General features: G+C 44.5%; 2 pseudogenes; both read left to right on the forward strand.

Annotated features, from left to right (window-relative positions):
* Positions 1 to 4,723: 4,723 nt before the first annotated feature.
* LOC141269120 (5S ribosomal RNA) lies at positions 4,724 to 4,832 on the forward strand (annotated as a pseudogene).
* A 621-nt stretch (positions 4,833 to 5,453) lies between these two features.
* LOC141268185 (5S ribosomal RNA) lies at positions 5,454 to 5,573 on the forward strand (annotated as a pseudogene).
* Positions 5,574 to 25,485: the final 19,912 nt, after the last annotated feature.

Raw genomic sequence — 25,485 nt, forward strand, 5'->3', positions numbered from 1 at the left:
TCCAGGTGTGTCAACGGGTTGTTGTCCGTGTACACGGTGAACTTTGCGGAGGCCAGGTAATGCTTGAAGCGTTCCGTCACGGCCCACACCACCGCCAAGAATTCTAGCTTGAAGGAGCTGTAATTCTCCGGGTTCCTCTCGGTGGGCCTCAGCTTCCGGCTGGCGTATGCGATCACCCGTTCTCTGCCCTGTTGGTTTTGGGACAGTACGGCTCCCAGTCCCACATTACTGGCATCTGTGTGGAGAATGAAAGGCTGGCCGTAATCAGGGTAGGCCAGGATCTCATCCCCCGTGAGGGCCATCTTTAGCTGGCGGAAGGACTCCTCTTCCGGTTTATCCCACTTGAAGGGTGGCTTTTGACTCCTGGACTTAGACTGTCCGATCAGGAGGTCCTGCATAGGAGCTGCCATTTTAGTGAACCCGGGGATGAACCTTCGGTAGTAGCCTACCAACCCGAGAAACTGTCTCACCTCTTTGATGTTCGAGGGGCTTGGCCAGCTCTTGATTGCCGTGACCTTGTCAGGGTCGGGGGCCACTCCTTCCGCGCTTACCACGTGCCCTAGGTACTGGACCTTTGGTTTCAGCAGGTGGCACTTCGATGGTTTCACCTTCAGGCCATAGCCTGCCAGGGCTTCGAACACCTCGGCCAGGTGCTTTAGATGGTCCTCGTAGGTCTTTGAATAGACGATCACGTCGTCCAGGTAAAGGAGAACCGTCTCGAAGTTTCGGTGCCCTAGACAGCATTCCATCAGCCGCTGGAAGGTCCCTGGTGCGTTGCAGAGTCCGAAAGGCATGCAGTTGAATTCGCTCAGTCCCATCGGGGTGGTGAAGGCGGTCTTCTCCTTGTCAGCCTCTGCCACAGGAACCTGCCAGTACCCGCTAGTAAGGTCCAAAGTAGAAAAGAAGTTAGCAGATTTTAGTGCGGCTAAAGACTCCTCTATTCTAGGCAGCGGATATGCATCTTTGTGGGTGATACGATTGATTTGTCTATAGTCCACGCACATTCTCATGGTGCCGTCTTTCTTTTTCACCAGAACCAAGGGGGCTGCCCAGGGGCTACAGCTATCTCTAATGACCCCAGCTTCTTTCATCTCTCTTAGCATGCCCTTTGCGTTCTGATAATGTGCAGGGGGTACAGGTCTGTGTCTCTTTTATTGGTGGGTGGCTTCCTGTGGGGATGTGGTGTTCTATCCCTTTTACTCTGCCGAAGTCTAGCGGGTGCTTACTAAAGACTCTCTCGTACTCCTGTACCACCCGGTAGACTCCTTGTTTTTGGTGCAGGGGAGTGGAGTCAGCACCCACATGGAGTTTCTGGCACCAGTCCTCCTTTTGTTTCTGGGAGCCATTACCCTCCGCCTGAGGAGATGGAGGCAAGGGTTCCACGGCCCTGATAGCTTGGTGTTCGACAACAAACAGTTTGGCGAGTGTAGCGTACCTGGGTAAGTGTACTTCCCTCTCCCCAAAGTTGAGGATGCGGACGGGCACCCTTCCATGACGGACATCAACCACCCCCCGGGCTGTCAAAATGGTGGGCCTGCTGTCTGAGTACACGGGTTCTACCATGGCTTGGTAGTCTCTACCTCTCAACCCGATTGCAGTCCGACACCAGATCATCGTTTCACTTTTGGGAGGCATGGAAATGGGGAATGGATCACTGAGTCTTACGCTACCGATCTCACCACCAGACAGTTCTACCTGCTGCCGTCTCATCAGGGCTTTTATCTCCTTGTTGAGGACTCTCTGTTGGCTGGAACTAGCATTCACCGCCACCTGTTGTAAGATTACAATTACCTCTGAAAGACAATTTTCAATTACGTTAGTACCCACAGTTATTTTAGGGTGACTTTCACGACGGTCAATGTCCACAATAATCACTCCCTGTGCCGGTAGTTCAACTTTACCAATTTTAATGGTCATCTCCTTGAACCCCATCTGCGGCACGGGTAAGCCATTACTGGTGATGATGCTCAAGTTACTGTCTGGATACCGTGTGATATCAGCATCAGTCCAATACTGCTTAAAAAGTACATAAGGGATTGTGGTTACTTGCGACCCAGTATCCAGCAAGGCGCTCATGGGGATACCGTCCAGCACCACGGGTAAAACCGGGCGCCCCCCAACGTACTTATCACGCCAATTATAAGGGCCTGGTGATCTTATGCCTGGGGGTTGGCCCTCTGCCCCAGGTTGGACCCGTTTAAATTACAGTACCTGGAAAGGTGTCCGGGCTGGTTGCATCGACGGCAAATGGGCTGTCCATCCTCTGCGTAGTGGTCTGTGGGTCTGCCTCGGAACGACGGGATCCTCCTCTGTCGACGCCACGGGACATCCTCCGGACTTGAAGCCAGCTCGATGGGTCTTGACGGGTCCACTTGCAACGCCTGGACAGTCCTGGTCAACGCCGCGACGCTCCTGGTCAGCTCCTGGACTTGGTGGTGCAGGTCTTTCGACGGGGCTTGGTTCAGGGCCTGTGCATCAGCCCCCACGGGATCCATAGAGGAGGGCGCCGCCTCCTGGTGGTAGGTGATAGCAGGGCGCCGGGGGTTTATAGAGCCACTGGTTGCGGATTCACGGAGCACCCTTATGGCCCTGTCCTTAAATTGGGCAAAGGTCAGGTCGAGGTTCTGAAAGAACATGAGGCGCAGCTGGGCCTTGTGGGCGCTGGACAGCAGACCTTCTATGAATTGTTCTGTTAGCCGTTTGTCCGTTTCCTGCACACTGCCAGGGTCAGTTTGTTGGATAGCCCTCAAGGCTTCCTGCAGATTTAGGGCATAGTCTCTGATGCTGTCCTGTGCCCGCTGCTTACACCCATAGAACCTCATTTTAATTTCAGCGGAGGTACGTGTGTCAAAGGTACCCTGCAGCCGGGCCAGAATACCCTTCACAGTCCTTTTCTCCTCAGTGGGCCATGATTTTACCTCCCTTTGGGCTGCGCCAGTTAACTGCCCTGTTAATATGCTGACCTTCTGTTCCTCTGTCAGGGGGTAAACGTGGAACAAACTGTATAGCCTTTCCTTGAAGTCAGTTAGGGCATGGGGCTTCCCTGAGTATTTGGGCAGCCAGGCCGCTCCAGGGATGTAGGGCAGGGAAAAGGGCATCACCGCTGCTGCAGCTGCGTTGGTGGTAGTGGGCGCCTCTGTGTCCGACATCTTTCTACCCCCCTAGTGGACCGTGGCCTACCTTCCGACGATCCTCTTCTGTAGGCCGCGGCTCCGCTGCTGCTGCTATGGACGAGGACCTGGCGTCGCGTCCTGATGACGTCAGCGTCGCTCTCTCTCCCTTCCAGGACCTTGCGCAGCGTAGGTGCGTGGGGCGGAGCTTCGGATCTCGCGCGGTTTTGACGTCCACGCCCATCTTCTTCCCGCGCGGCGTCCTGGAGATGGCGGGAAACAGCTGCAGATGGCGGGAAGACGGCAGAAGACGGCGGGAAAAGGTCCAAGATGGCATCTGATGGCGGGAATCGGCTCCGGATGGCGGGAAACGACTCCAGACGGTGGGAAACTTCGCCACAGATAAGTTACAAAAGTCTTTTTCAGGCACGCAGTACCCGGTGGTTGCGGGCACGAAATCCTGCCGACTACGCCAAAGCTGACTCGCCCCCTGGGCTGTGGGGCACTCGGATCCGGGCAATAGGGGGAACGATGGGAGTAGTAGTGGCAACCCGGTTCCGTGGCTCAGGGTGGTCAGGCCAGTGGTAGTCCGTTATGTGTTATTAATTATGTCCGACTACGCCACCCGTGGATTGCGGTTATTAGGAACCGCCGCTGCATGCAGACCGCTGGGGCTGATGAGGTGTGCAGCTAGGGTAGTGTGACTCCCCACGGGAAGAGTGCGGCCCCAGGGCAGTATAGTGGATGGTGGGAGTGATGGTAGTGAGAGTCCCAGTGATGATAGTGCTGGAGGAGCAAGGAGCACACAGACAACAGGTTGCAGTCCAGGGTCTTTACTAAACAGGTAAACTGACCCACAAACAGTTCCAGCTAGGAGGGGACCTGGATGTCTGAGAGCAACGGGGAAATTGGCCCTGGTCAGGGTGAGGGTGTAGGCCTACTGTGCTTTCTGCGCTCCTTCTGGCTATCTCCTCCTGATAGGGTAACAGCCCACGTTTCCGAGCTTTCCGTGTATTCTCGCCTGTATGGCCTGCGACGTGGGTTCCTTTCTGCTCCCAGCCTTGTACGGCTTTACTGGTCCCTTCGGTTGTGGCAGGACCTCCAGGCTTCTTAGGCCAAGGAAAGTACAGTCCCTTGCGAACTGGTTCTCTGCTAGGGGATGTGGAATCCTTCCAGCCTCAGACACCAAAGTCTGGTAAAGTAAGTCTTTTCTCTGCCAAGACAGGCTCACTGCGCCTCTTGTCTCTGGCTTGTGGCTCTTCTCCTGCCACACTTCCTCTTAGGTTACAATGCAACTTTCTGTCCCTGCTCTGCTGAGACACGTCTCAGTCCTGAGGCAGGTCATCTGGTTCTCCCTAACCCTGCCCCCAGTACCAGCTTCTATAAGGGCAGCCAGCTCCCCCTACTGGCCTGAGACAGGAGGCATTGCATGCTAATGTTCCCCTGACTAGAGAACCTCCCCCTTGCCCTCAGACACAGCTTTAATTACACTTGTGGCATCCAGGTCAGGGTGACACAAAAGCACAAAAGGACCTGGTCTTGCTGAGCACTGGAAAGGGCAGCCGGCAGCCAGACGTCAAAGTAGAAAAGCAGCAAGTGAGAGGCTTGTCTCAGCCTACGGCCACACCACCCTGAACACGCCTGATCTCGGAAGTTAAGCAGGGTCAGGCCTGGTTAGTATTTGGATGGGAGACTGCCTGGGAATACCAGGTGCTGTAGGCTTTTGCTTTTTCGTTCCTTCCACCAGCAGAGGGCACTCTCTTCTATGCCTTTTTTCCATTCCCTTTCACAAGTGCACACATTCATTCTCCTTTCTTTTTTTCATTTGGTTTCTCTCTTGCGCTATTTCATCTCTGCAAAATACCAGCATCCTTCTGATCACCGTGGGCCTCCAGCATTGTTGCTTATTTACTTTTAATACTAGGCTCCTTTTCACCAGGACCAGCGTCTCCCGCATGGCTGGAGGCAACCACCGGTAACCCCAAGCAGAAGACCTTTGCAGGCAACACGACCCTCCCCCCTGAAGAGCAGCTCAAAGTCACTGGCAACCATCTCACCCTCTTCCTTCATTCACCCCTGGACGTCTCACTCCGCCCCCAAGTTACGGGTCCAGCTTGCTTTTTCAGTCACATTCACGCGATGAAGGGTTTAGCCTGCAGGAGACCCTGCGCCGAGCCATTTTTGAAGACACCTGATGCGGCGGGTGAATCACTGCTAAACAAACCACACCTGTGGGGACGGCACAGCCTTTGCATGGACCCTTCGGAGCCCGCCCCGTCACGGCCAGATTGCTCGCCACCAAGCGATCCTGAGATAGGCTTGCCGGGCGATGGATCGAGCAGCGTCTACTGGCCATACCACCTTGGATACGCCTGATCTCGTCTGATCTCGGAAGCAAATCAAGGCTGGGCTCGGACAGTACTTGGATGGGAGACCTCCTGGGAACACAGGGTGCTGTAGACCATTTTGATGACGTTTTGCCCTACTGCCCAGCTCGGCTAGCATGGAACGGCGCCTTGCCAGACACCGACCTTAAGTAACTTAGATGATGGAAGCCCCAAGGCCTCTGAGCCAGTTGGCAGCTAAGTACGCTACCCCGCCGCCTTCACGCAGGCCTGACACCGAGCTCCTTGCCACGGCTAGGAGTGCTTATTGACTCTGCAGCTCGCCGTGTGGAAATGATGGCGTTAAAAGCACCCGGGGCCGTGAAGGGGCCAGGCTTTCAGCAGGTGCCCAGGGAAGGTTTTGGATGCCGGCCGCCTAGCGAGGGCCAGCAGAAGTAACATGTTTCTCTGCAAAGAAGCTTGTGTAACCAAGCCAGACGGTTGCCAAAGAGCTAACCTCAGTGCAAGGAAGGTGCGGAAGGAATTGGGGAGGAATTTGCACCTGCTCTGTAGTTCCATCCCACGCGGCTCTGCACACACCATTTGCCTCCAAAAATCTTAATTCCCTCTCTTCCACTACCCTGAGGCCCTGCTCCGCCTGTGGGGAGCAGTACCAGCTGAGCTGCCACGACACCCGCATCAGAGGACTGCTGCAGCGCTGGTGGTAATCACCAGGCACCACAGGTGACGTAGTCATTTGTCCACTCGATCACCATCGTTCCTCCTAGCCCCTATTTTTGTTGTTTTTGCTGTGACGACCCTGGGCACGGACCGGGCCTAGGCCACGACTGCATCCACCTTACAGCACCGGCCCGCCGTCCGAGTATCCACATCTCTCGGGGTAAGGGCTAGCGAGCGAGGAGAGGCGTCACAACAACGCTGATTACTAGGCTGTTCTATGAAACAGAATAAGGGATTCCTCAATTTAGAAGACAGGGGATAAGGAAAAGAAATGTTCCTTATGTCTCTACCTAAGATATGGTTGTGTTATACTAGGAGTTGTGTATAGAAAATATACATATGTAAACCACTAACAGTATATTCTCATGTATCAGAAAGGTGTTGTCAAACCTCCGCAGGTCTATAACTTATGCCTACACTGACTATTATCAGTAATTAATATGAATATTTATTACCTGTTATGTGACTTTCCACATTCTTTTTTTTGAGTTCACATGGAAACATTTCAAATCCCACCATGTCAATGGGCGTCAGTCACCTGTAAATATTCAAAAGAGTGATAATATGTTCCTGCTACATGCTATACACACCAAAAAGTATAACACTCTAGGGCCAAAATTACTTATTTCAAAGAAAAAGACGGTGGTCAGTCGGTCTGCATTTTATTATAAAAATTGTAGTCAGACAGTTCACAGTCTATTTTAAATTTTATGCTCAATCGGTTCACAGTCTACTGTAAATGTGGTCAGGCAGTCCACATCTAGTGTATATGCTGTGGTCAGTCAGTCAGTCCATTCTTTATAATTAATAGCCTTCGGTTGAAACTCGAGTCATGACGACTTGATGAATTAACGATCTTTAGGAAGATCAATCTTGTGCAAGACTAGATAGGTCCACTAGGGTCTTCTTCACCATTATCTTGATAGTATCAATCCATTGGATTGGTTGCTGGTCTTACTTTTTGCTTTCTTCCTTCTATACTTCAAAGCATGATGTCCTTTTCCAGTGATTGCTGTCTTCCATTCAATCCTTAGACTAGTGGAAATGCTGCTGTCAGTCAGTCCACAACTAATTCAAACGCTGTGGACTGTCAGTCCTTTTCAATGTTGTGGTCATTCAGTCCACAGTGTAATTTTAATAGTGTGGTCAGTCTCTTGTAATCGCGGTATTGATTGTTACACCTCCGATTACAAGACTATTCTATGAAATAGAATAGGGGATCCCTCACTTTAGAAGACAGAGGTTGGCCCAAAGTCTACTGTAAATATGATCAGGCAGTCCACAACTAGTGTCAATGCTGTGGTCAGTCAGTCCACACCTAGTGTGAATGCTGTGGTCAGTCAGCCCATTTTTTATTACTAACGGCCTTCGGTTGAAACTCGAGACATGATGACTGGATGAATTAACCATCTTTAGGAAGATCAATTTTGTGAAAGACTACATAGGTCCACTAGGGTCCTCTCCACCGTTATCTTGATAGTGTCAATCCTTTGAATTGGCTGCTGGTCTTCCTCTACAGTGTAGTCTTAATAGTGTGATCAGTGTCTTGTAATTGCAGTATTGATTGTTACACCGCTGATTACAAGGCTATTCTATGAAATAGAATAGGGGATTCCTCCCTTTAGAAGACAGAGGTTGGCCCATAGTCTACAGCAAATATGATCAGGCAGTCCGCAACCAGTGTGAATGCTGTGGTCAGTCAGTCCATTTTTTATTATTAACGGCCTTCGGTTGAAACTCTAGCCATGACGACTTGAGGAATTAACGATCTTTGGGAATATCAATCTTGTGCAAGACTAAATGGGTCCACTAGGGTCTTCTTCACCATTATCTTGATAGTATCAGTCTATTGCATTGGTTGCTGGTCTTACTCTTTGCTTTCTTGCTCCTATACTTCAAAGTATGATGTCCTTTTCCCGTGATTGCTGTCTTCCATTCAATCCTTAGACTAGTGTAAATGCTGTTGTCAGTCAGTCCACAACTAATTCAAATGCTGTGGACTGTCAGCCTTTTCAATGTTGTGGTCATTCAGTACACAGTGTAATTTTAATAGTGTGGTCAGTCTCTTGTAATCGCGGTATTGATTGTTACACCGCTGATTACAAGGCTATTCTATGAAATAGAATAGGGGGTTCCTCACTTTAAAAGACAAAGGTTGGCCCACAGTCTAGTCTACTGTAAATGTGGTTAAGTAGTTCACACCTAGTGTGAATGCTGTAGTTAGGCGGTCCACACCTAGTGTGAATGCAGAGGTCAGTCAGCTTATTTTTTTTATTAACGGCCTTCGGTTGAAACTCGAGCAATGACGACTGGATGAATTAACAATCTTTAGGAAGATCAATGTTGTGAAAGACTATATAGGTCCACTAGGGTCTTCTCCACGGTTATCTTGATAGTGTCAATCCTTTGGATTGGCTGCTGGTCTTCCTCTTTGCTTTCTTCCTTCTATACTTCAAAGTATGATGTCCATTTCCAGTGATTGCTGTCATCCAGTCAATCCATAGACTAGTGTAAATGCTGTTGTCAGTCAGTCCACACCTACTTTAAATGCTGTGGACTGTTAGTCCTCGTAAATTTTGTGATCAATTGGTCCACAGTGTAGTCTTAATACTGTGGTCAGTCTCTTGTAATCGCGGCATTGATTGTTAAGGCCCCGTCACACTTAGCGACGCTGCAACGATCCCGACAACGATACGACCTGTCAGGGATCGTTGCTGCGTCGCTATGTGGTCGCTGGTGAGCTGTCAACCAGGCAGGCTCACCAACGATCAGGGGAGCAGAGACATCGTGGAAAGAATCTTTCCACGATGTCCTGCTCCTGGTTACGAGCCTGCTGAAGCAGGAGCAGGCTGGTAACTATGGTAAACATCGGGTTACTAGGGGCACACACGCTCCTAGTAACCCGTTGTTTATCATGGTTACCACTCTGCTACAGTGAGCGGGAGGTTACCGCTCACTTTAGCAGGCTCGTAACCATGATAAACAACGGGTTACTAGGTGCGCGTGTGCCCCTAGTAACCCGATGTTTACCATAGTTACCAGCCTGATCGCTGCTCCCGCTGGTCACACACAGCGATGTGTGCTGACCAGCGGGAGAGCAACGACCAAAAAATGGTCCAGGACACTTTGCAGCGATCAGCGACCTCACATCAGTAGCCTGATCATTGTAAAGTGTCACACATAGCGACATCGCTGGTGAGGTCGCTGTTGCGTCACCAAAACCGTGACACAGCAGCAATCTCGCTAGCGATCTCGCTATGTGAGACGAGGGCTTAACACCGCTGATTACAAGGTTATTCTATGAAACAGAATAAGGGATTCCTCACTTTAGAAGACAGAGGATAAGGAAAAGAAATGTTCCTTATGTCTGTACCTAAGATATGGTTGTGATATACTAGGAGTTGTGTATAGAAAATATACATATGTAAACCACTAACAGTATATTCTCATGTATCAGAAAGGTGTTGTCACACCTCCACAGGTCTAGAACTTATACCTAGACTGACTATTATCAGTAATTAATATGAATATTAATTACCTGTTATGTGACTTTCCACATTCTTTTCTTGGAGTACACAAGGAAACATTTCAAATCCCACCATGTCAATGGGCGTCAGTCACCTGTAAATATTCAAAAGAGTGATAATATGTTCTTGCTACATGCTATACATGCCAAAAGAATAACACTCTAGGGCCAAAATTACTTACTTCAAAGAAAGACAGTGGTCAGTCGATCTGCATTTTAATATAAAAATTGTAGTCAGACAGTCCACAGTCTATTTTAAATTTTATGCTCAATCGCAGTCTACTGTAAATGTGGTCAGGCAGTCCACATCTAGTGTATATGCTGTGGTCAGTCAGTCAGTCCATTCTTTATAATTAATGGCCTTCGGTTGAAACTCGAGCCATGACGACTTGATGAATTAACGATCTTTAGGAAGATCAATCTTGTGCAAGACTAGATCGGTCCACTAGGGTATTCTTCACCATTATCTTGATAGTATCAATCCATTGGATTGGCTGCTGGTCTTCCTCTTTGCTTTCTTCCTTCTATACTTCAAAGTATGATGTCCTTTTCCAGTGATTGCTGTCTTCCATTCAATCCTTAGACTAGTGGAAATGCTGTTGTCAGTCAGTCCTCAACTAATTCCAACGCTGTGGACTGTCAGTCTTTTTCAATGTTGTGGTCATTCAGTCCACAATGTAATTTTAAAAGTGTGGTCAGTCTCTTGTAATCGTGGTATTGATTGTTACACCGCTAATTACAAGGCTATTCTATGAAATAGAATAGGGGATTTCTCCCTGTAATAGACAGAGGTTGGCCCACAGTCTAGTCTACTGTAAAGGTGGTCAAGCAGTCCACACCTAGTGTGAATGCTGTAGTCAGGCAGTCCACACCTAGTGTGAATGCTGTGGTCAGGCTATTCTATGAAACAGAATAAGGGATTCCTCACTTTAGAATGCAGAGGATAATGAAAAGAAATGTTCCTTATGTCTCTACCTAAGATATGGTTGTGTTATACTAGGAGTTGTGTATAGAAAATATACATATGTAAACCACTAACAGTATATTCTCATGTATCAGAAAGGTGTTGTCACACCTCCGCTGGTCTAGAACTTATGCCTAGACTGACTATTATCTGTAATTAATATGAATATTAATTACCTGTTATGTGACTTTCCATATTCTTTTCTTGAAGTCCACAAGGAAACATTTCAAATCCCACCATGTCAATGGGCATCAGTCACCTGTAAATATTCAAAAGAGTGATAATATGTTCCTGCTACATGCTATACACACCAAAAAGTATAACATTCTAGGGCCAAAATTACTTATTTCAAAGATAAAGACTGTGGTCAGTCGGTCTGCATTTTATTATAAAAATTGTAGTCAGACAGTCCACAGTCTATTTTAAATTTTATGCTCAATCGGTTCACAGTCTACTGTAAATGTGGTCAGGTAGTCCACATTTAGTGTATATGCTGTGGTCAGTCAGTCAGTCCATTCTTTATAATTAATGGCCTTCGGTTGAAACTCGAGCCATAACGACTTGATGAATTAATGATCTTTAGGAAGATCAATCTTGTGCAAGACTAGATAGGTCCACTAGGGTCTTCTTCACCATTATCTTAATAGTATCAATCCATTGGATTGGTTGTTGGTCTTGCTCTTTGCTTTCTTCCTTTTATACTTCAAAGTATGATGTCCTTTTAGATTGATTTCTGTCTTCAATTCAATCCTTAGACTAGTGTAAATGCTGTTGTCAGTCAGTCCACAACTAATTCAAATGCTGTGGACTGTCAGTCCTTTTAAATGTTGTGGTCATTCAGTCCACAGTGTAATTTTAATAGTGTGGTCAATCTCTTGTAATCGCGGTATTGATTGTTACACCGCTGATTACAAGGCTATTCTATGACATAGGATAGGGGATTCCTCACTTTAGAAGACAGAGGTTGGCCCACAGTCTAGTCTACTGTAAATGTGATCAAGCAGTACACACCTAGTGTGAATGCTGTAGTCAGGCAGTCCACACCTAGTGTGAATGCTGTGGTCAGTCAGCCCATTTTTTATTATTAACGAACTTCGGTTGAAACTCGAGCCATGACGACTGGATGAATAAATGATCTTTAGGAAGATCAATTTTGTGAAAGACTAGATAGGTCCACTAGGGTCTTCTCCACCGTTATCCTGATAGTGGTAATCCTTTGGATTGGCTGCTGGTCTTCCTCTTTACTTTCTTCCTTCTATACTTCAAAGTATGATGTCCTTTTCCAGTGATTGCTGTCTTCCAGTCAATCCTTAGACTAGTGTAAATGCTGTTGTCAGTTAGTGCACAACTAATTCAAACGCTGTGGACTGTCAGTCCTTTTAAATGCTGTGGTCATTCAGTCCACAGTTTAGTCTTAATAGTGTGGTCAGTGTCTTACAATCGCGGAATTGATTGTTACACCGCTAATTACAAGGCTATTCTATGAAATAGAATATGGGATTCCTCACTTTAAAAGACAGAGGTTGGCCCACAGTCTACTGTAAATAAGATCAGGCAGTCCACAACTAGTGTGAATGCTGTGGTCAGTCAGTCCATTTTTTATTACTAACGGCCTTCGGATGAAACTCAAGCCATGACAACTGGATGAATTAACGATCTTCAGGAAGGTCAATTTTGTGAAGACTACATAGGTCCACTAGGGTCTTCTCCACCGTTATCTTGATAGTGTCAATCCTTTGGATTGATTGCTGGTCTTCCTCTTTGCCTTCTTCCTTCTATTCTTCCGAGTATGATATCCCTTTAGAGTAATTGCTGTCTTCAAGTCAATATATAGACTAGTGTAAATGCTATTGTCAGTCAGTCCACACCTAATTTAAATGCTGTGGACTGTCAGTCCTCGTAAATTTTGTGGTCAATTGGTTCACCGTGTTGTCTTAATACTGTGGTCAGTCTCTTGTAATCACGGTATTGATTGTTACACCGCTGATTACAAGGCTATTCTGTGAAACAGAATAAGGAATTCCTCACTGTAGAAGACAGAGGATAAAGAAAAGAAATGTTCCTTATGTCTCTACCTAATATACATATGTAAACCACTAATAGTATATTCTCATGTATCAGAAAGGTGTTGTCACACCTCCGCAGGTCTAGAACTTATGCCTAGACTGACTATTATCAGTAATTAATAGGAATATTAATTTCCTGTTATGTGACTTTCCACATTCTTTTCTTGGAGTCCACAAGGAAACATTTCAAATCCCACCATGTCAATGGGCATCTGTCACCTGTAAATTTTCAAAAGAGTGATAATATGTTCCTGCTACATGCTATACACACCAAAAAGTATAACACTCTAGGGCCAAAATTACTTAATTCAAAGACAAAGACTGTGGTCAGTCAGTCTACATTTTATTATAAAAATTGTAGTCAGACAGTCCACAGTTTATTTTAAATTTTATGCTCAATCGGTTCACAGTCTACTGTAAATGTGGCCAGGCAGTCCACATATAGTGTATATGCTGTGGTCAGTCAGTCAGTCCATTCTTTATAATTAATGGCCTTCGGTTGAAACTCGAGCCATGACGACTTGATGAATTAATGATCTTTAGGAAGATCATTCTTGTGCAAGACTAGATAGGTCCACTAGGGTCTTGTCCACCGTTATCTTGATAATGTCAATCCTTTGGATTGGCTGCTGGTCTTCCTCTTTGCTTTCTTCCTTCTATACTTCAAAGTATGATGTCCTTTTCCAGTGATTGCTGTCATCCAGTCAATCCTTAGACTTTAGCAAATGCAGTTGTCAGTAAGTCAACAACTAATTCAAACGCTGTGGACTGTCAGTCCTTTCAAATGCTGTGGTCATTCAGTCCACAGTGTAGGCTTAATAGTGTGGTCAGTCTCTTGTAATCACGGTATTGATTGTTACACCGCTGATTACAAGGCTATTCTATGAAATAGAATAGGGGATTCCTCACTTTAGAAGACAGAGGTTGGCCCACAGTCTACTGTAAATATGATCAGGCAGTCCACAACTAGTGTGAATGCTGTGGTCAATCAGTCCATTTTTTATTATTAACGGCCTTCGGTTGACACTCTAGCCATGACGCCTGGATGAATTAAAGATCTTTGGGAAGATCAATTTTGTGCAAGAATAGATAGGTCCACTAGGGTTTTCTTCACCATTTTATCTTGATAGTGTCAATCCTTTGGATTGGTTACTGGTCTTCCTCTTTGCCTTCTTCCTTCTATTCTTCCGAGTATGATATCCCTTTCCATTAATTGCTGTCTTCCAGTCAATCCATAGACTAGTGTAAATGCTGTTGTCAGTCAGTCCACACCTAATTTAAATGCTGTGGACTGTCAGTCCTAGTAAATTTTGTGGTCAATTGGTCCACAGTGTAGTCTTAATACTGTCCTCAGTTTCTTGTAATCGCGGTATTGAATGTTACACCGCTGATTACAAGGCTATTCTATGAAAAAGAATAAGGGATTCCTCCCTTTAAAAGGCAGAGGTTGGCCCACAGTCTAGTCTACTGTAAATGTTGTCAAGCAGTCCACACCTAGTGTGAATGCTGTAGTCAGGCAGTCCACACCTAGTGTGAATGATGTGGTCAGTCAGCCCATTTTTTTTATTAACGGCCTTCGGTTGAAATTCCAGCCATGACCGACTGGATGAATTAACGATCTTTAGGAAGATCAATTTTGTGAAAAACTACATAGGTCCACTAGGGTCTTCTCCACCGTTATCTTGATAGTGTCAATCCTTTGGATTGGCTGCGGGTCTTCCTCTTTACTTTCTTCTTTCTATACTTCAAAGTATGATGTTCTTTTCCAGTGATTGGTGTCTACCAGTCAATCCTTAGACTAGTGTACATGCTGTTGTCAGTCAGTCCACAACTAATTCAAATGCTGTGGACTGTCAGTCCTTTTAAATGCTGTGGTCATTCAGTCCACAGTGTAGTCTTAATAGTGTGGTCAGTCTCTTGTAATCATGGTATTGATTGTTACACCGCTTAATACAAGGCTATTCTATGAAATAGAATAGGGGATTCCTCACTTTAGAAGACAGAGGTTGGCCCACAGTCTACTGTAAATATGATCAGGCAGTCCACAACTAGTGTGAATGCTGTGGTCAGTCAGTCCATTCTTTATAATTAATGGCCTTCGGTTGAAACTCGAGCCATGACGACTTGATGAATTAACGATCTTTGGGAAGATCAATCTTGTGCAAGACTAGATAGGTTCACTAGGGTCTTCTTCACCATTATCTTGATAGTATCAATCCATTTGATTGGTTGCTGGTCTTGCTCTTTGCTTTCTTCCTTCTATACTTCATAGTATGATGTCCTTTTCCATTGATTGCTGTCTTCTATTCAATCCTTAGACTAGTGTAAATGCTGTTGTTAGTCAATCCACAACTAATTCAAAAGCTGTGGACTGTCAGTCCTTTTAAATGTTGTGATCATTCAGTCCACAGTGTAATTTTAATAGTGTGGTCAATCTCTTGTAATCGCGGTATTGATTGTTACACCGCTTAATACAAGGCTATTCTATGTAATAGAAAAGGGGATTCCTCACTTTAGAAGACAGAGGTTGGCCCACAGTCTACTGTAAATATGATCAGGCAGTCCACAACTAGTGTGAATGCTGGGGTCAGTCAGTCCATTTTTTATTATTAACGGCCAACGGTTGAAACTCTAGCAATGACGACTGGATGAATTAACGATCTTTGGGAAGATCAATTTTGTGCAAGACTAGATAGGTCCACAAGAGTTTTCTTCACCATTATCTTGATAGTGTCAATCCTTTGGATTGGTAGCTGGTCTTCCTCTTTGCCTTCTTCCTTCTATTCTTCCTAGTATGATGTCCCTTTCCAGTAATTGCTGTCTTCCAGTCAATCCATAGACTAGTGTAAATGCTGTTGTCAGTCAGTTCACACCTAATTTAATTTCTGTGGACTGTCAGTCCTCGTAAATTCTGTAGTCAATTGGTCCACAGTGTAGTCTTAATACTGTGGTCAGTCTCTTGTAATCGCGGTATTGATTGTTACACCACTGATTACAAGGCTATTCTATGAAACAGAATAAGGGATTCCTCACTTTAGAAGACAGAGGATAAGGAAAAGAAATGTTCCTTATGTCTCTACCTAAGATATGGTTGTGTTATACTAAGAGTTGTGTTTAGAAAATATACATATGTAAACCACTAACAGTATATTCTCATGTATCAGATAGGTGTTGTCACACCTCCGCAGGTCTAGAACTTATGCCTAGACTGACTATTATCAGTAATTAATATGAATATTAATTACCTGTTATGTGACTTTCCACATTCTTTTCTTGCAGTCCACAAGGAAACGTTTGAAATCCCACCATGTCAATGGGCGTCAGTCACCTGTAAATATTCAAAAGAGTGATAATATGTTCCTGCTACATGCTATACACATCAAAAAGCATAACACTCTAGGGCCAAAATTACTTATTTCAAAGATAAAGACTGTGGTCAGTCGGTCTGCATTTTATTATAAAAATTGTAGTCAGACAGTCCACAGTCTATTTTAAATTTTATGCTCAATCGGTTCACAGTCTACTGTAAATGTGGTCAGGCAGTCCACATCTAGTGTATATGCTGTGGTCAGTCAGTCCATTCTTTATAATTAACGGCCTTCAGTTGAAACTCGAGCCATGACGACTTGATGAATTAACAATCTTTAATCAGATCAATCTTGTGCAAGACTAGATAGGTCCACTAGGGTCTTCTTCACCATTATCTTGATAGTATCAATCCATTGGATTGGTTGCTGGTCTTCCTCTTTGCTTTCTTCCTTCTATACTTCAAAGTATGATGTCCTTTTCCATTGATTGCTGTCTTCCAGTCAATCCTTAGACTAGTGTAAATGCTGTTGTTAGTCAGTCCACAACTAATTCAAACGCTGTGGACTGTCAGTCCTTTTAAATGTTGTGGTCATTCAGTCCACAGTGTAATTTTAATAGTGTGGTCAATCTCTTGTAATCACGGTATTGATTGTTACACCGCTGATTACAAGGCTATTCTATGAAATAGGATAGGGGATTCCTCACTTTAGAAGACAGAGGTTGGCCCACAATCTACTGTAAATATGATCAGGCAGTCCACAGCTAGTGTGAATGCTGTGGTCAATCACTCTATTTTTTATTAACGGCCTTCGTTTGAAACTCTAGCCATGACGACTTGATGAATTAACGATCTTTGGGAAGATCAATTTTGTGCAAGACTAGATAGGTTCACTAGGGTTTTCTTCACCATTATCTTGATAGTTTCAATCCTTTGGATTGATTGCTGGTCTTCCTCTTTGCCTTCTTCCTTCTATTCTTCCGAGTATGATATCCCTTTAGAGTAATTGCTGTCTTCAAGTCAATCTATAGACTAGTGTAAATGCTATTGTCAGTCAGTCCACACCTAATTTAAATGCTGTGGACTGTCAGTCCTCGTAAATTTTGTGGTCAATTGGTTCACCGTGTAGTCTTAATACTGTGGTCAGTCTCTTGAAATCCCGGTATTGATTGTTACACCGCTGATTACAAGGCTATTCTGTGAAACAGAATAAGGAATTCCTCACTGTAGAAGACAGAGGATAAAGAAAAGAAATGTTCCTTATGTCTCTACCTAATATACATATGTAAACCACTAATAGTATATTCTCATGTATCAGAAAGGTGTTGTCACACCTCCGCAGGTCTAGAACTTATGCCTAGACTGACTATTATCAGTAATTAATAGGAATATTAATTACCTGTTATGTGACTTTCCACATTCTTTTCTTGGAGTCCACAAGGAAACATTTCAAATCCCACCATGTCAATGGGCGTCAGTCACCTGTAAATTTTCAAAAGAGTGATAATATGTTCCTGCTACATGCTATACACACCAAAAAGTATAACACTCTAGGGCCAAAATTACTTAATTCAAAGACAAAGACTGTGGTCAATCAGTCTGCATTTTATTATAAAAATTGTAGTCAGACAGTCCACAGTTTATTTTAAATTTTATGCTCAATCGGTTCACAGTCTACTGTAACTGTGGCCAGGCAGTCCACATATAGTGTATATGCTGTGGTCAGTCAGTCAGTCCATTCTTTATAATTAATGGCCTTCGGTTGAAACTCGAGCCATGACGACTTGATGAATTAATGATCTTTAGGAAGATCATTCTTGTGCAAGACTAGATAGGTCCACTAGGGTCTTGTCCACCGTTATCTTGATAGTGTCAATCCTTTGGATTGGCTGCTGGTCTTCCTCTTTGCTTTCTTCCTTCTATACTTCAAAGTATGATGTCCTTTTCCAGTGATTGCTGTCATCCAGTCAATCCTTAGACTTTAGCAAATGCAGTTGTCAGTAAGTTAACAACTAATTCAAACGCTGTGGACTGTCAGTCCTTTCAAATGCTGTGGTCATTCAGTCCACAGTGTAGGCTTAATAGTGTGGTCAGTCTCTTGTAATCACGGTATTGATTGTTACACCGCTGATTACAAGACTATTCTATGAAATAGAATAGGGGATTCCTCACTTTAGAAGACAGAGGTTGGCCCACAGTCTACTGTAAATATGATCAGGCAGTCCACAACTAGTGTGAATGCTGTGGTCAATCAGTCCATTTTTTATTATTAACGGCCTTCGGTTGAAACTCTAGCCATGACGCCTGGATGAATTAAAGATCTTTGGGAAGATCAATTTTGTGCAAGAATAGATAGGTCCACTAGGGTTTTCTTCACCATTTTATCTTGATAGTGTCAATCCTTTGGATTGGTTACTGGTCTTCCTCTTTGTCTTCTTCCTTCTATTCTTCCGAGTATGATATCCCTTTCCATTAATTGCAGTCTTCCAGTCAATCCATAGACTAGTGTAAATGCTGTTGTCAGTCAGTCCACACCTAATTTAAATGCTGTGGACTGTCAGTCCTAGTAAATTTTGTGGTCAATTGGTCCACAGTGTAGTCTTAATACTGTCCTCAGTTTCTTGTAATCGCGGTATTGAATGTTACACCGCTGATTACAAGGCTATTCTATGAAAAAGAATAAGGGATTCCTCCCTTTAAAAGGCAGAGGTTGGCCCACAGTCTAGTCTACTGTAAATGTTGTCAAGCAGTCCACACCTAGTGTGAATGCTGTAGTCAGGCAGTCCACACCTAGTGTGAATGATGTGGTCAGTCAGCCCATTTTTTTTATTAACGGCCTTCGGTTGAAATTCCAGCCATGACCGACTGGATGAATTAACGATCTTTAGGAAGATCAATTTTGTGAAAAACTACATAGGTCCACTAGGGTCTTCTCCACCGTTATCTTGATAGTGTCAATCCTTTGGATTGGCTGCGGGTCTTCCTTTTTACTTTCTTCTTTCTATACTTCAAAGTATGATGTTCTTTTCCAGTGATTGGTGTCTACCAGTCAATCCTTAGACTAGTGTACATGCTGTTGTCAGTCAGTCCACAACTAATTCAAATGCTGTGGACTGTCAGTCCTTTTAAATGCTGTGGTCATTCAGTCCACAGTGTAGTCTTAATAGTGTGGTCAGTCTTTTGTAATCATGGTATTGATTGTTACACCGCTTAATACAAGGCTATTATGCTGTGGTCAGTCAGTCCATTCTTTATAATTAATGGCCTTCGGTTGAAACTCGAGCCATGACGACTTGATGAATTAACGATCTTTGGGAAGATCAATCTTGTGCAAGACTAGATAGGTTCACTAGGGTCTTCTTCACCATTATCTTGATAGTATCAATCCATTTGATTGGTTGCTGGTCTTGCTCTTTGCTTTCTTCCTTCTATACTTCATAGTATGATGTCCTTTTCCATTGATTGCTGTCTTCCATTCAATCCTTAGACTAGTGTAAATGCTGTTGTTAGTCAATCCACAACTAATTCAAAAGCTGTGGACTGTCAGTCCTTTTAAATGTTGTGATCATTCAGTCCACAGTGTAATTTTAATAGTGTGGTCAATCTCTTGTAATCGCGGTATTGATTGTTACACCGCTTAATACAAGGCTATTCTATGTAATAGAAAAGGGGATTCCTCACTTTAGAAGACAGAGGTTGGCCCACAGTCTACTGTAAATATGATCAGGCAGTCCACAACTAGTGTGAATGCTGGGGTCAGTCAGTCCATTTTTTATTATTAACGGCCAACGGTTGAAACTCTAGCAATGACGACTGGATGAATTAACGATCTTTGGGAAGATCAATTTTGTGCAAGACTAGATAGGTCCACAAGAGTTTTCTTCACCATTATCTTGATAGTGTCAATCCTTTGGATTGGTAGCTGGTCTTCCTCTTTGCCTTCTTCCTTCTATTCTTCCTAGTATGATGTCCCTTTCCAGTAATTGCTGTCTTCCAGTCAATCCATAGACTAGTGTAAATGCTGTTGTCAGTCAGTTCACACCTAATTTAATTTCTGTGGACTGTTAGTCCTCGTAAATTCTGTAGTCAATTGGTCCACAGTGTAGTCTTAATACTGTGGTCAGTCTCTTGTAATCGCGGTATTGATTGTTACACCGCTGATTACAAGGCTATTCTATGAAACAGAATAAGGGATTCCTCACTTTAGAAGACAGAGGATAAGGAAAAGAAATGTTCCTTATGTCTCTACCTAAGATATGGTTGTGTTATACTAAGAGTTGTGTTTAGAAAATATACATATGTAAACCACTAACAGTATATTCTCATGTATCAGAAAGGTGTTGTCACACCTCCGCAGGTCTAGAACTTATGCCTAGACTGACTATTATCAGTAATTAATATGAATATTAATTACCTGTTATGTGACTTTCCACATTCTTTTCTTGCAGTCCACAAGGAAACGTTTGAAATCCCACCATGTCAATGGGCGTCAGTCACCTGTAAATATTCAAAAGAGTGATAATATGTTCCTGCTACATGCTATACACATCAAAAAAATAACACTCTAGGGCCAAAATTACTTATTTCAAAGATAAAGACTGTGGTCAGTCGGTCTGCATTTTATTATAAAAATTGTAGTCAGACAGTCCACAGTCTATTTTAAATTTTATGCTCAATCGGTTCACAGTCTACTGTAAATGTGGTCACGCAGTCCACATCTAGTGTATATGCTGTGGTCAGTCAGTCCATTCTTTATAATTAACGGCCTTCGGTTGAAACTCGAGCCATGACGACTTGATGAATTAACAATCTTTAATAAGATCAATCTTGTGCAAGACTAGATAGGTCCACTAGGGTCTTCTTCAACATTATCTTGATAGTATCAATCCATTGGATTGGTTGCTGGTCTTCCTCTTTGCTTTCTTCCTTCTATACTTCAAAGTATGATGTCCTTTTCCAGTGATTGCTGTCTTCCAGTCAATCCTTAGACTAGTGTAAATGCTGTAGTCAGTCATTCCACAACTAATTCAAACGCTGTGGACTGTCAGTCCTTTTAAATGTTGTGGTCATTCAGTCCACAGTGTAGTCTTAATAGTGTGGTTAGTCTCTTGTAATCGCGGTATTGATTGTTACACCACTGATTACAAGACTATTCTATAAAATAGAATACGGGATTCATCACTTTAGAAGTCAGAGGTTGGCCCACAGTTTAGTCTACTGTAAATGTGGTCAGGCAGTCCACACCTACTGTGAATGCTGTGGTCAGTCAGCCCATTTTTTATTAATAATGGTCTTAAAATGAAACTCGAGCCATGATGACTGGATGAATTAACGATCTTTAGGAAGATCAATTTTGTGAAAGACTACATACAGTGCTGGCCAAAAGTATTGGCACCCCTGCAATTCTGTCAGATAATACTCAGTTTCTTCCTGAAAATGATTGCAATCACAAATTCTTTGGTATTATTCTCTTCATTTAATTTGCTTGCAAGGAAAAAACACAAAAGAGAATGAAGCAAAAATCAAATCATTGATCATTTCACACAAAACTCCAAAAAAGGGCAGGACAAAAGTATTGGCGCCCTCAGCCTAATACTTGGTTGCACAACCTTTAGCCAAAATAACTGCGAACAACCGCTTCCCATAACCATCAATGAGTTTCTTACGATGCTCTGCTGGAATTGTAGACCATTCTTTTTTGGCAAACTGCTCCAGGTCCCTGATATTTGAAGGGTGCCTTCTCCAAACTGCCATTTTGAGATCTCTCCACAGGTGTTCTATGGGATTCAGGTCTGGAATCATTGCTGGCCACATTAGAAGTCTCCAGTGCTTTCTCTCAAACTATTTTATAGTGCTTTTGGAAGTTTGTTTTGGGTCATTGTCCTGCTGGAAGACCCATGACCTCTGAGGGAGACCCAGCTTTCTCACACTGGGCCCTACATTATGCTGCAAAATTTGTTGGTAGTCTTCAGACTTCATAATGCCATGCACACGGTCAAGCAGTCCAGTGCCAGAGGCAGCAAAGCAACCCCAAAACATCAGGGAACCGCCGCCATGTTTGACTGTAGGGACCGTGTTCTTTTCTTTGAATGCCTCTTTTTTTTCCCTGTACACTCTATGTTGATGCTTTTTGCCAAAAAGCTCTACTTTTGTCTCATCTGACCAGAGAACATTCTTCCAAAATGTTTTAGGCTTTCTCAGGTAAGTTTTGGCAAACTCCAGCCTGGCTTTTTTATGTCTCGGGGTAAGAAGTGGGGTCTTCCTGGGTATCCTACCATACAGTTCCTTTTCATTCAGACGCCGACGGATGGTACAGGTTGACACTGTTGTACCCTCGGACTGCAGGGCAGCTTGAACTTGTTTGGATGTTAGTCGAGGTTCTTTATCCACCATCCGCACAATCTTGCGTTGAAATCTCTCATTAATTTTTCTTTTCCGTCCACATCTAGGGAGGTTAGCCACAGTGCCATGGGCTTTAAACTTCTTGATGACACTGCGCAAGAAGACACAGGAACATTCAGGTCTTTGGAGATGGACTTGTAGCCTTGAGATTGCTCATGCTTCCTCACAATTTGGTTTCTCAAGTCCTCAGACAGTTCTTTGGTCTTCTTTCTTTTCTCCATGCTCAATGTGGTACACACAAGGACACAGGACAGAGGTTGAGTCAATTTTAATCCATGTTAACTGGCTGCAAGTGTGATTTAGTTATTGCCAACACCTGTTAGGTGCCACAGGTAAGTTACAGGTGCTGTTAATTACACGAATTAGAGAAGCATCACATGATTTTTTAAAGGGTGCCAATACTTTTGTCCACCCCCTTTTTTAGGTTTGGTGTGGAATTATATCCAATTTGGCTTTAGGACAATTCTTTTTGTGTTTTTTTCATTGAAGACAAATTAAATGAAGAGAATAATACCAAAGAATTTGTGATTGCAATCATTTTCAGGAAAAAACTGAGTATTATCTGACAGAATTGCAGGGGTGCCAATACTTTTGGCCAGCACTGTAGGTCCACTAGGGTCTTCTCCACCGTTATCTTGATAGTGTCAATCCTTTGGATTGGCTGCTGGTCTTCCTCTTTGCTTTCTTCGTTTTATAGTTCAAAGTATAATGTCCTTTTCCAGTGATTGCTGTCTTCCATTCAGTCCTTAGACTAGTGTAAATGCTGTTGTCAGTCAGTCCACAACTAATTAAAACTCTGTGGACAGTCAGTCCTTTTAAATGCTGTGGTCATTCAGTCCACAGTGTAGTCTTAATAATGTGGTCAGTCTCTTGTAATTGTGGTATTGATTGCTACACCGCTGATTACTAGGCTATTCTATGAAATAGAATAGGGGATTCCTCACTTTAGAAGACAGAGGTTGGCCCACAGTCTACTGTAAATGTGGCGCCCTGCTGCGCAGTGGTTCCACAGAACCCAGAAGGGTGCATGGATGGACTTCTCCACAAGAGGCCCTCACACATTCACACACCTCCAACCTACCAACTCAGACCAGCAGAGGGAGCCTGTTAGGGATATATAAAGGGAGGGTGGAGCCAGGCAGTCTGTCTAGAGAAGAGATTAGTTCCTGCTGAGACACAGAGAGGGACAGAGCTCAGAGTGGGCTGAGAGTGTGCTGACGCTCAGAGAGCAGTGAAGAAAGCAGCAAGCTGGCTGCTGTGCTTAGGCGAGCCAAGGCCTACAGCACGTGTGGAAGCCTAGTGAGGGCCTTGAGTGGGCCGAAGGCGAGAGGAGAAGGAAGAAGTAGTGAGGGGGCAGAGGAGCATACCAGGCTCACCCCGATATATATACCAGACACCGGGTCCGCGCCTTCAGGGACCCCTTTACACCCAGTAAGAACTACCGGAACCCCTGCAGGACTACAGGTCCCAGGTTCACCGAACACTGACTAAAGTACCAGGGCTAGGAGTCATGGAGGTCCCAGCGTCCAGGGACAGTGATCTCCAAAGAGAAGGCCCTACCACCAGGTCAGCAGGTGCAGAGAGAGACAGTAACCAAGCTAGGCCCAGCTCCAGGCAGGCCAGAAGCTTAGAGAATAAAGCAACGGATCAGGAGGCCCTATACCCGCTCATTGGGTAGAGTCCAGAAGTGCACCCGTCACCTGGAGTACCCTGGACCGTGCCTGCAGCATCACCAGTAAAGGTACTGAAGCTTACCCCTGTGTGAGTGTCCATCCTTCCTCCGGGACCGTCCTGCCGTCTCTCCCCTGCACAACAATCCAGTACATCCCCCACGCTGCTCTGAGGCCCGCGCCACCTGTGGGGAGCCATTCCATCACAAGCTGCCCTACCATCTGCCTCAGGGGACTGCTCCGCAGCGGCGGCACCCCGTAGCCGCATTCCACAGGTGGCGTCACGAATAATTTCAAAAGAAAACCCCAAATAATAGAAGTTTTCCCCATTTCACTGACCGCCCTGGGCCACGGACCGGGCCAGCCACCGTGATATCCCCCCGGCAACCAGAGGCCCGGCTGCCGAGTACCCCGCGGCCCTGGGGGCGCGTCATAAATATGATCAGGCAGTCCACAACTAGTGTGAATGCTGTGGTCAGTCAGTCAGTCCATTCTTTATAATTAATGGCCTTAGGTTGAAATTCGAGCCATGACGACTTGATGAATTAATGATCTTTGGTAAGATCAATCTTATGCAAGACTAGAACGGTCCACTAGGGTCTTCTTCACCATTATCTTGATAGTATCAATCCATTGGATTGTTTGTTGGTCTTGCTCTTTGCTTTCTTCCTTCTATACTTCAAAGTATGATGTCCTTTTCCATTGATTGCTGTCTTCCATTCAATCCTTAGACTAGTGTAAATGCTGTTGTTAATCAGTCAACAACTAATTCAAACGCTGTGGACTGTCAGTCCTTTTAAATGCTGTTGTCAGTAGGTCCACAACTACTGTAATTCAAACGTTGTGGACTGTCGGTCCTTTTAAATGTTGTGGTCATTCAGTCCACAGTGTCATTTTAATAGTGCGGTCAATCTCTTGTAATCGCGGTATTGATTGTTACACCGCTGATTACAAGGCTATTCTATGAAATAGGATAGGGGATTCCTCGCTTTAGAACACTGAGGTTGGCCCACAGTCTAGTCTACTGTAAATGTGATCAAGCAGTCCACACCTAGTGTGAATGCTGTAGTCAGGCAGTCCACACCTAGTGTGAATGCTGTGGTCAGTCAGCCGATTTTTTATTATTAACGGCCTTCGGTTGAAACACGAGCCATGACGACTGGATGAATTAATGATCTTTAGGAAGATCAATTTTGTGAAAGACTACTTAGGTCCACTAGGGTCTTCTGGAACGTTATCTTGATAGTGTCATTCCTTTGGATTGGCAGCTGGCCTTCCTCTTTGCTTTCTTCCTTCTATACTTCAAAGTATGATGTCCTTTTCCAGTGATTGCTGTCATTCAGTCAATCCTTAGACTAGTGTAAATGCTGTTGTC

This window comes from Phyllobates terribilis, unplaced genomic scaffold, assembly GCF_046119375.1.
Source record: "Phyllobates terribilis strain yellow unplaced genomic scaffold, ASM4611937v1 Scaffold_4__5_contigs__length_816908805, whole genome shotgun sequence".
Classification (NCBI taxonomy): Eukaryota; Metazoa; Chordata; class Amphibia; order Anura; family Dendrobatidae; genus Phyllobates; species Phyllobates terribilis.